Below are 9,714 nucleotides of genomic sequence, written 5' to 3' on the forward strand. Positions count from 1 at the left end.
TGCTGTTTCAGCCATTTCAACGAGAACACTCATGACTGCTGTGGTGAACGCGGCAATATCAGGCACACTACCCGGGAGTGGCCGTGGTATCGCGAGAGGGCGTCTTATTTCAGTAGTATTGAAGCGTTCACGTAGAATTGGCGGTGGGTTATTTCTCTGAATTTGATCAGCGTTGGTTACAATCTCCTGATTCAAATTACCTCCGCGGTGTTGTGGGTTCTCTTCTGATACAGCTGACGAGGTCGAAGCAGTATGATTTATCGAGACACTATCTGGAGACAGGTTTGACGCTGCTGAGGTTATCAGAGCATCTCTCGGTAAAGATGTATCAGAAGAAACAGTTTCTTCTTCTTCTTCTGATACAACTTCACTGAGGGATTCCGGAGACACATGGTTTGACGCTGCGTCCGTCCGTGATGCCGTTTCTTCTGAAACAGTATCACGGAAGGATGACAAAAGTCTGTTTAAATTGAGGACTGCTTGTTCTAATTCGTGTAAGAAAGCTGTCTGATTATCTTGACCTACCTCATCATCCTCACTCGCACCCCTAACCCGATTTATATTACGGAGTGCATAGTTAAATTCTTTAAAGTAATCTGAAGGATGAACCGGTATGGGTATATCCCTCAAGGACTCAACAGCTCTTAATAATTCATCTAGGGCTGCACGGATTACCCTATTATCCATGTTTACTCAGAATTAAGAATGGTTCAGCGGTGATAACAGGAGATCAGAAAAAAAAAAACTTTACAGATATTCAACTTTTTTGCAATACCTTACAAATTACGCTTCATTTTCCGGATCAAAATCAGGGAAGTTCCAAGAAAGTTGAGAGTCGTTAGTTTACTCCGTTGTATGGCTGCAGCATGTTTTCTTGTCAGCCTTGAACGTTGGATCTGGGGTTGTATGCGATCGACGCATAGTATCGATTCTGTAAAGGGGTATAAAAAATATAAAAAAAAAAAAAAAAGAAAAACAGAAGAAGAAAAAACTGCATATCTTTAATATGTTCCAGGTTCTGTGCATTACGTTGTAAGTAGAAACATAAGAGATTATACCTTCGATTAACCCATTAACGAGTAGGGCTCTTGAGCGTAATCTGCGACGCCCCTGTTTTGAAACCACAGCCCTCAACGTTGCTGCCGATTCTGTGAAATAGTATGAAACAGAATTTGACACCAGTGTAAAAAAAAAAAAAAAAAAAAAAAAAAAAAAATGCTTAAGTGTACACTATGTGATATATACTTAGATGTTACCGTATAACTTTTGATTTAAAGCATCACGGAGGGGGTTAATGAACATGCAGCATTATTACAATACTCAGCAAGATTTTACAGACTGCTACCACAGTGTTGTACTCATCCAACTGACACTGACAGACCAACATCCCACGGTCCCAACCCCTAATACGTCACTCACGTAGTGACGTAGTACACATACGTAGGAACCCCGGTTTTACATTTAAATGTAAACACAGAAGTAAACTTATCCATTGAGAGAAAAATAAATGAAAAGAATTAAACGTTTTTTTTTTAGTTTTTTCAACTCACCCTGTACAACGGACTGGAGTTCAACTGAATCTGCACCTTCACGATCCGTCAACACCGCCACCACCTCCTGGTCTGCAGGAGCCGCTCCCCCGGCCGGGGTGCACAGCCCGTGGAGCTCGTTCAAAACAGCTGATCCGTGTGTGTTTTCAGTCAGCTCTCCAAAGTCGATTCTCCTTGGAGTGATGTTAATGACTGCTGGTTCAGCCCTCTGCACCGTTCGCGGGGAAAACGGGTAGCTGGGCGGGGTGTGTAATCCTGATGGCTCTGCCTCGCGGTGTTTGATTACAGCTCCTGGATTTTGTGAAAATTCAGTTCCCCTTCGAATTCGACCTCTCAAAGATAAACGGTTATTGTTAACTGGTGCCGGTTCAATGCAATTCAACTCGCCGTTAAAAACTGCTCCATTACGTTTGGTATCCTGGTGTTCAGCGGCTGCTAATAGATCTGTAAGTAACCACACATGTAGTATTTTTGATTAATTAATTATTGTGCAAGTCATAGGATAGTCAAATTTTAGGATAAAATAAAAAATAAAATAAAAACTTACCATAGTCGCTTTGTGTGAATACAAAGTCATCTAAATCCTCGTCATCTGTTTCTGGAGATGGCAGTTAGAAGTTACGTTGAATAAAAGTATACGTAGGCTATAGACTATATCTAGGATTGGAAAGATCGAATACTTACTACTAACAGGGTTAAATATATCACCGAAATCGTGGGGTGTCAGTCTAAGAGCTCCACTCGTTTTTCCTACAGAAAAAAACAAAAGATCTATATATTCTAACCTGATTCTCTTATCACCAAGAATGGTTTAAAAGATGATTTTTAAGCGTACCCAAATCCATGGTCCTCTGTCACGTACTGAAATCCTTATACACTGCTGTAGGGGAATTCGTATTTTATACTTAAGACCGACCCTTAATTCACACTTTAATGGTAGACCCAGTGTCTGACCACCCACTGACACCTGCTGTGAACTACTATAGCCAACAGGATGAATACAGGGGAAACCCCACCCCAGTTTAGTCAGCTTCTAACCAGACAGTCAGGCTATGCATTTTAAATGTGATATTACTATGTTTTTTCATTCGATCTCATTGTACTAATAGCGATCCCTTTGAAGCCATATGTAGAAAAACCAAATGTCTGACCATTCGCTGACACCTGCTGTGAACTACTGAAGCCAGTAGGAAATAGACAAGGAAAACCCCCTCCCAATCGGCTTAGCTGATACACTTCTAACCAGACATTCAGGCTATGCATTTTAAATGTGATTCACTCTGAATGTAGGAAGCGTGAAAAAAAAAAACAAAAAAAAAAACAGGTTTTAATCATCCCTATTAACAAATAAAACTTTTTATTTATAAAACACAGAGAAGAAGCATTTAACTGTTATACTGAAAACACATGGAGCAAACTGTCAGTGGAGATTAAACTCTCTCCAAATAGAAATATTTTCAAAACCTCTGCTGAATACAGGGTCAGTCCCCTCCCCAATTGACTCAGCTTCTAACCCAGACAGTCAGGCTATGCATTTTAAATGCGGTATAACTATGTTTTTTCATTCGATCTCATTGTACTAATAGCGACCCCTTTGAAGCCATATGTAGAAAAACCAAATGTCTGACCATTCGCTGACACCTGCTGTGAACTACTGAAGCCAGTAGGAAATAGACAAGGAAAACCCCCTCCCAATCGGCTTAGCTGATACACTTCTAACCAGACATTCAGGCTATGCATTTTAAATGTGATTCACTCTGAATGTAGGAAGCCTGAAAAAAAAAAAAACAGGTTTTAATCATCCCTATTAACAAATAAAACTTTTTATTTATAAAACACAGAGAAGCAGCATTTAGCTGTTATGCTGCAAACAAGTGGAGCAAACTGCCAGTGGAGATTAAACTCTCTCCAAATAGAAATATTTTCAAAACCTCTGCTGAATACAGGGTCAGTCCCCTCCCCAATTGACTCAGCTTCTAACCCAGACAGTCAGGCTATGCATTTTAAATGCGGTATAACTATGTTTTTTCATTCGATCTCATTGTACTAATAGCGACCCCTTTGAAGCCATATGTAGAAAAACCAAATGTCTGACCATTCGCTGACACCCGCTGTGAGAATCAAATACTGTGAATACAAACCCCCCTAAACCACCCCCTCTGCCACATGATATAGCTAACCCTTTGACGTACCCGGAAATACGTACATCAAAGTACATCAAAGGTCACACGTGAAAGGTCACACGTCATTTATTGCCTCTCATAAATGACGTTTTTATTACCGTCCTCATAAATAACACTTTTATTACCCCTAGCTAACCCTTTGATGTGCCCGGGAATACGTACATCAAAGGTCACACGTCATTTATTGCCTCTCATAAATGACGTTTTTATTACCGTCCTCATAAATAACACTTTTATTACCCCTAGCTAACCCTTTGATGTGCCCGGGAATACGTACATCAAAGGTCACACGTCATTTATTGCCTCTCATAAATGAAAGTTTTATTACCCCCCTCATAAATCACACTTTTATTACCCCCCCATAAATCTTTTTTTGACACAAAGTATCCTATACCTCTCTCCTGTCTGGATCCGTTCTAAAGCAGCGTGCGACCTCCTGAGAGATGCTGAAATGTGGCAGAATCCCATCCTGTCCAGGTTGAGCTGTGATGGTTCTGTATTCTGCAGGAGAGGAAACAGCACAGAGCAGAGAGGTTACAGAGCTCAGAGAGGAAACAGCACAGAGCAGAGAGGTTACAGAGAGGAAACAGCACAGAGCAGAGAGGTTACAGAGCTCAGAGAGGAAACAGCACAGAGCAGAGAGGTTACAGAGCTCAGAGAGGAAACAGCACAGAGCAGAGAGGTTACAGAGAGGAAACAGCACAGAGCAGAGAGGTTACAGAGCTCAGAGAGGAAACAGCACAGAGCAGAGAGGTTACAGAGAGGAAACAGCACAGAGCAGAGAGGTTACAGAGCTCAGAGAGGAAACAGCACAGAGCAGAGAGGTTACAGAGCTCAGAGAGGAAACAGCACAGAGCAGAGAGGTTACAGAGCTCAGAGAGGAAACAGCACAGAGCAGAGAGGTTACAGAGCTCAGAGAGGAAACAGCACAGAGCAGAGAGGTTACAGAGAGGAAACAGCACAGAGCAGAGAGGTTACAGAGCTCAGAGAGGAAACAGCACAGAGCAGAGAGGTTACAGAGCTCAGAGAGGAAACAGCACAGAGCAGAGAGGTTACAGAGCTCAGAGAGGAAACAGCACAGAGCAGAGAGGTTACAGAGAGGAAACAGCACAGAGCAGAGAGGTTACAGAGAGGAAACAACACAGAGCAGAGAGGTTACAGAGCTCAGAGAGGAAACAGCACAGAGCAGAGAGGTTACAGAGCTCAGAGAGGAAACAGCACAGAGCAGAGAGGTTACAGAGCTCAGAGAGGAAACAGCACAGAGCAGAGAGGTTACAGAGCTCAGAGAGGAAACAGCACAGAGCAGAGAGGTTACAGAGCTCAGAGAGGAAACAGCACAGAGCAGAGAGGTTACAGAGCTCAAAGAGGAAACAGCACAGAGCAGAGAGGTTACAGAGAGGAAACAGCACAGAGCAGAGAGGTTACAGAGCTCAGAGAGGAAACAGCACAGAGCAGAGAGGTTACAGAGCTCAGAGAGGAAACAGCACAGAGCAGAGAGGTTACAGAGAGGAAACAGCACAGAGCAGAGAGGTTACAGAGCTCAGAGAGGAAACAGCACAGAGCAGAGAGGTTACAGAGCTCAGAGAGGAAACTGCACAGAGCAGAGAGGTTACAGAGCTCAGAGAGGAAACGGCACAGAGCAGAGAGGTTACAGAGCTCAGAGAGGAAACGGCACAGAGCAGAGAGGTTACAGAGCTCAGAGAGGAAACGGCACAGAGCAGAGAGGTTACAGAGCTCAGAGAGGAAACGGCACAGAGCAGAGAGGTTACAGAGAGGAAACAGCACAGAGCAGAGAGGTTACAGAGCTCAGAGAGGAAACGGCACAGAGCAGAGAGGTTACAGAGCTCAGAGAGGAAACGGCACAGAGCAGAGAGGTTACAGAGCTCAGAGAGGAAACGGCACAGAGCAGAGAGGTTACAGAGCTCAGAGAGGAAACAGCACAGAGCAGAGAGGTTACAGAGCTCAGAGAGGAAACAGCACAGAGCAGAGAGGTTACAGAGCTCAGAGAGGAAACAGCACAGAGCAGAGAGGTTACAGAGAGGAAACAACACAGAGCAGAGAGGTTACAGAGCTCAGAGAGGAAACAGCACAGAGCAGAGAGGTTACAGAGCTCAGAGAGGAAACAGCACAGAGCAGAGAGGTTACAGAGCTCAAAGAGGAAACAGCACAGAGCAGAGAGGTTACAGAGAGGAAACAGCACAGAGCAGAGAGGTTACAGAGCTCAGAGAGGAAACAGCACAGAGCAGAGAGGTTACAGAGAGGAAACAGCACAGAGCAGAGAGGTTACAGAGCTCAGAGAGGAAACAGCACAGAGCAGAGAGGTTACAGAGCTCAGAGAGGAAACTGCACAGAGCAGAGAGGTTACAGAGCTCAGAGAGGAAACGGCACAGAGCAGAGAGGTTACAGAGCTCAGAGAGGAAACGGCACAGAGCAGAGAGGTTACAGAGCTCAGAGAGGAAACGGCACAGAGCAGAGAGGTTACAGAGCTCAGAGAGGAAACGGCACAGAGCAGAGAGGTTACAGAGAGGAAACAGCACAGAGCAGAGAGGTTACAGAGCTCAGAGAGGAAACGGCACAGAGCAGAGAGGTTACAGAGCTCAGAGAGGAAACGGCACAGAGCAGAGAGGTTACAGAGCTCAGAGAGGAAACGGCACAGAGCAGAGAGGTTACAGAGCTCAGAGAGGAAACGGCACAGAGCAGAGAGGTTACAGAGCTCAGAGAGGAAACAGCACAGAGCAGAGAGGTTACAGAGCTCAGAGAGGAAACAGCACAGAGCAGAGAGGTTACAGAGCTCAGAGAGGAAACAGCACAGAGCAGAGAGGTTACAGAGCTCAGAGAGGAAACAGCACAGAGCAGAGAGGTTACAGAGCTCAGAGAGGAAACAGCACAGAGCAGAGAGGTTACAGAGCTCAGAGAGGAAACAACACAGAGCAGAGAGGTTACAGAGCTCAGAGAGGAAACGGCACAGAGCAGAGAGGTTACAGAGCTCAGAGAGGAAACAGCACAGAGCAGAGAGGTTACAGAGCTCAGAGAGGAAACAGCACAGAGCAGAGAGGTTACAGAGCTCAGAGAGGAAACAGCACAGAGCAGAGAGGTTACAGAGCTCAGAGAGGAAACAGCACAGAGCAGAGAGGTTACAGAGCTCAGAGAGGAAACAGCACAGAGCAGAGAGGTTACAGAGAGGAAACAGCACAGAGCAGAGAGGTTACAGAGCTCAGAGAGGAAACAGCACAGAGCAGAGAGGTTACAGAGCTCAGAGAGGAAACAGCACAGAGCAGAGAGGTTACAGAGAGGAAACAGCACAGAGCAGAGAGGTTACAGAGCTCAGAGAGGAAACAGCACAGAGCAGAGAGGTTACAGAGCTCAGAGAGGAAACAGCACAGAGCAGAGAGGTTACAGAGAGGAAACAGCACAGAGCAGAGAGGTTACAGAGCTCAGAGAGGAAACAACACAGAGCAGAGAGGTTACAGAGAGGAAACAGCACAGAGCAGAGAGGTTACAGAGCTCAGAGAGGAAACAGCACAGAGCAGAGAGGTTACAGAGCTCAGAGAGGAAACAGCACAGAGCAGAGAGGTTACAGAGCTCAGAGAGGAAACAGCACAGAGCAGAGAGGTTACAGAGCTCAGAGAGGAAACAGCACAGAGCAGAGAGGTTACAGAGAGGAAACGGCACAGAGCAGAGAGGTTACAGAGAGAGGAAACAGCACAGAGCAGAGAGGTTACAGAGCTCAGAGAGGAAACAGCACAGAGCAGAGAGGTTACAGAGCTCAGAGAGGAAACAGCACAGAGCAGAGAGGTTACAGAGCTCAGAGAGGAAACAGCACAGAGCAGAGAGGTTACAGAGCTCAGAGAGGAAACAGCACAGAGCAGAGAGGTTACAGAGCTCAGAGAGGAAACGGCACAGAGCAGAGAGGTTACAGAGCTCAGAGAGGAAACGGCACAGAGCAGAGAGGTTACAGAGCTCAGAGAGGAAACAGCACAGAGCAGAGAGGTTACAGAGCTCAGAGAGGAAACAGCACAGAGCAGAGAGGTTACAGAGAGGAAACAGCACAGAGCAGAGAGGTTACAGAGAGGAAACGGCACAGAGCAGAGAGGTTACAGAGAGGAAACAGCACAGAGCAGAGAGGTTACAGAGAGGAAACGGCACAGAGCAGAGAGGTTACAGAGCTCAGAGAGGAAACGGCACAGAGCAGAGAGGTTACAGAGAGGAAACGGCACAGAGCAGAGAGGTTACAGAGCTCAGAGAGGAAACAGCACAGAGCAGAGAGGTTACAGAGCTCAGAGAGGAAACGGCACAGAGCAGAGAGGTTACAGAGCTCAGAGAGGAAACGGCACAGAGCAGAGAGGTTACAGAGCTCAGAGAGGAAACGGCACAGAGCAGAGAGGTTACAGAGCTCAGAGAGGAAACAGCACAGAGCAGAGAGGTTACAGAGCTCAGAGAGGAAACAGCACAGAGCAGAGAGGTTACAGAGAGGAAACAGCACAGAGCAGAGAGGTTACAGAGCTCAGAGAGGAAACAGCACAGAGCAGAGAGGTTACAGAGAGGAAACAGCACAGTGCAGAGAGGTTACAGAGCTCAGAGAGGAAACAGCACAGAGCAGAGAGGTTACAGAGCTCAGAGAGGAAACAGCACAGAGCAGAGAGGTTACAGAGCTCAGAGAGGAAACAGCACAGAGCAGAGAGGTTACAGAGCTCAGAGAGGAAACAGCACAGAGCAGAGAGGTTACAGAGCTCAGAGAGGAAACAGCACAGAGCAGAGAGGTTACAGAGCTCAGAGAGGAAACAGCACAGAGCAGAGAGGTTACAGAGCTCAGAGAGGAAACAGCACAGAGCAGAGAGGTTACAGAGCTCAGAGAGGAAACAGCACAGAGCAGAGAGGTTACAGAGCTCAGAGAGGAAACAGCACAGAGCAGAGAGGTTACAGAGAGGAAACGGCACAGAGCAGAGAGGTTACAGAGCTCAGAGAGGAAACAGCACAGAGCAGAGAGGTTACAGAGCTCAGAGAGGAAACAGCACAGAGCAGAGAGGTTACAGAGCTCAGAGAGGAAACAGCACAGAGCAGAGAGGTTACAGAGAGGAAACAGCACAGAGCAGAGAGGTTACAGAGCTCAGAGAGGAAACAGCACAGAGCAGAGAGGTTACAGAGCTCAGAGAGGAAACAGCACAGAGCAGAGAGGTTACAGAGCTCAGAGAGGAAACAGCACAGAGCAGAGAGGTTACAGAGCTCAGAGAGGAAACAGCACAGAGCAGAGAGGTTACAGAGAGGAAACGGCACAGAGCAGAGAGGTTACAGAGCTCAGAGAGGAAACAGCACAGAGCAGAGAGGTTACAGAGCTCAGAGAGGAAACAGCACAGAGCAGAGAGGTTACAGAGCTCAGAGAGGAAACAGCACAGAGCAGAGAGGTTACAGAGCTCAGAGAGGAAACAGCACAGAGCAGAGAGGTTACAGAGAGGAAACAGCACAGAGCAGAGAGGTTACAGAGCTCAGAGAGGAAACAGCACAGAGCAGAGAGGTTACAGAGAGGAAACAGCACAGAGCAGAGAGGTTACAGAGCTCAGAGAGGAAACAGCACAGAGCAGAGAGGTTACAGAGCTCAGAGAGGAAACAGCACAGAGCAGAGAGGTTACAGAGAGGTTACAGAGCTCAGAGAGGAAACAGCACAGAGCAGAGAGGTTACAGAGCTCAGAGAGGAAACAGCACAGAGCAGAGAGGTTACAGAGAGGAAACAACACAGAGCAGAGAGGTTACAGAGCTCAGAGAGGAAACAGCACAGAGCAGAGAGGTTACAGAGTTCAGAGAGGAAACAGCACAGAGCAGAGAGGTTACAGAGCTCAGAGAGGAAACAGCACAGAGCAGAGAGGTTACAGAGCTCAGAGAGGAAACAGCACAGAGCAGAGAGGTTACAGAGAGGAAACAGCACAGAGCAGAGAGGTTACAGAGCTCAGAGAGGAAACAGCACAGAGCAGAGAGGTTACAGAGAG

At 46.6% G+C, this 9,714-nt stretch overlaps 1 long non-coding RNA gene across 1 annotated transcript; it reads right to left on the reverse strand.

Annotated features, from left to right (window-relative positions):
• Positions 1-679: 679 nt before the first annotated feature.
• Positions 680-2,294, reverse strand: LOC142391450 (uncharacterized). Its single transcript, XR_012770571.1, has 5 exons — positions 2,235-2,294; positions 2,098-2,148; positions 1,551-1,994; positions 1,059-1,148; positions 680-931 (listed from the first exon to the last, which is right to left on the reverse strand). It is a non-coding gene; the product is annotated as an uncharacterized LOC142391450 (long non-coding RNA).
• Between the last annotated feature and the right edge of the window lie 7,420 nt (positions 2,295-9,714).

This window comes from Odontesthes bonariensis, chromosome 11 (assembly GCF_027942865.1).
Source record: "Odontesthes bonariensis isolate fOdoBon6 chromosome 11, fOdoBon6.hap1, whole genome shotgun sequence".
In the NCBI taxonomy this organism is placed as follows: domain Eukaryota; kingdom Metazoa; phylum Chordata; class Actinopteri; order Atheriniformes; family Atherinopsidae; genus Odontesthes; species Odontesthes bonariensis.